Genomic DNA, 1553 nt, shown 5'->3' on the forward strand with positions numbered 1-1553 from the left:
CTGCTTAAAAGTGTATAGCCATAGTGTTACTTAATAGTCTACTGAGCTGCAGGAAAACTACTGGTATAAAACGATGTTTGACAGGGTGATTGAAGGTAAGTCACCGTAGGTCGTCAGTAAAACCCGCGTGTAGTACGAAGAAAAATACATAAAAAAAAAAAGCAATGAGAAAAAATTGTAGCCATTTTACCGGTCTGCAAACGATGTACCACATGGGAACAAACACGTCCACGATTAGGAGCGGGTCCCGCAATGATGACAGATCGGATATCTGTTAGACTTTGAATCAAATTTTGAAGAGCATCAGCACTAAACTGGTCACTAACTCTTCTTAAATTAGCAATTGAAATGTTTATCGCGCGTGCTTCACTTTCACCGGCAGACCCTTGACGACAGGCACTCTCTATTGCCCTGCACCTTCGCCGAATACGTCTCAGGACGCTGTCCGCCATGGTTGTTCTAAAAAATTTAAGTGGGCCCAGAATTTCCAAAATCATGAGCCCTGACTGGTTGGATTATACTATTTTGAAACGGACAGCCAATAGGATACCGTTGCATGTTTTCGTAATCATCCTTATTTGCATGTAATGCAAGTACGGTGTAATGTCACTAGCGCTACAAGTGGGCACATTTATGGCCTTACATGTCAACTTGTAAGCTTCAAAATGAGCTCACTAGTGAACGAGTGGACGTTGCGTGGCATACATGTTAACTAGTAAGCTTCAAAATGATCTTACTAGTGAACTAGTGGGCGTTTTGTGGCTTACATGTTCACTAGTAAGCTTCAAAATGATCTTACTAGTGAACTAGTGGGCGTTTTGGGGCATACATGTCAACTAGTAAGCGTCAAAATGATCTTACTAGTGAACTAGTGGGCGTTTTGTGGCTTACATGTCAACTAGTAAGCTTCAAAATGTCATGATTTGGTTTGGGACCAACAGGTGGCACTGTAGGGCTCCCCTGCAGCTGCACACCTGTTGGTCATTAGATAATTAGTGGCTTTAAAAGGACTCCCAGCCCGAGCAATCATTGACGGGTCATTGTTGCTCTTTGCTACTGTCATGTTTGTTTGTTGCTTTTTGCTGGCTGCTGTCATGTTTGTTTCAGTCAGGTTTTGGTCATTATGTTTTATCTTCGGTCATGTGTTTTGTTTGATACTTTGGACTTTGTTTGTTTTGGATTTAGTTTTCTGAGTTTTAATACAATCTTTCAAGTACACCCTGCTCCTCCCTCCTGCCTGCTTTTTTGGGGTCCACCACCACCTCGCTACGTGACACAAAATGATCTTACTAGTGAACTAGTGGGCGTTTTGTGGGTTACATGTCAACTAGTAAGCGTCAAAATGATCTTACTAGTGAACTAGTGGGGGTTTTGTGGCTTACATGTCAACTAGTAAGCTTCAAAATGATCTTACTAGTGAACTAGTGGGCGTTTTGTGGGTTACATGTCAACTAGTAAGCGTCAAAATGATCTTACTAGTGAACTAGTGGGCGTTTTGTGGGTTACATGTCAACTAGTAAGCGTCAAAATGATCTTACTAGTGAACTAGTGGG

This window comes from Hippocampus comes, unplaced genomic scaffold (genome assembly GCF_001891065.2).
Source record: "Hippocampus comes isolate QL1 unplaced genomic scaffold, H_comes_QL1_v1.1 scaffold845, whole genome shotgun sequence".
Taxonomy (NCBI): Eukaryota; Metazoa; Chordata; class Actinopteri; order Syngnathiformes; family Syngnathidae; genus Hippocampus; species Hippocampus comes.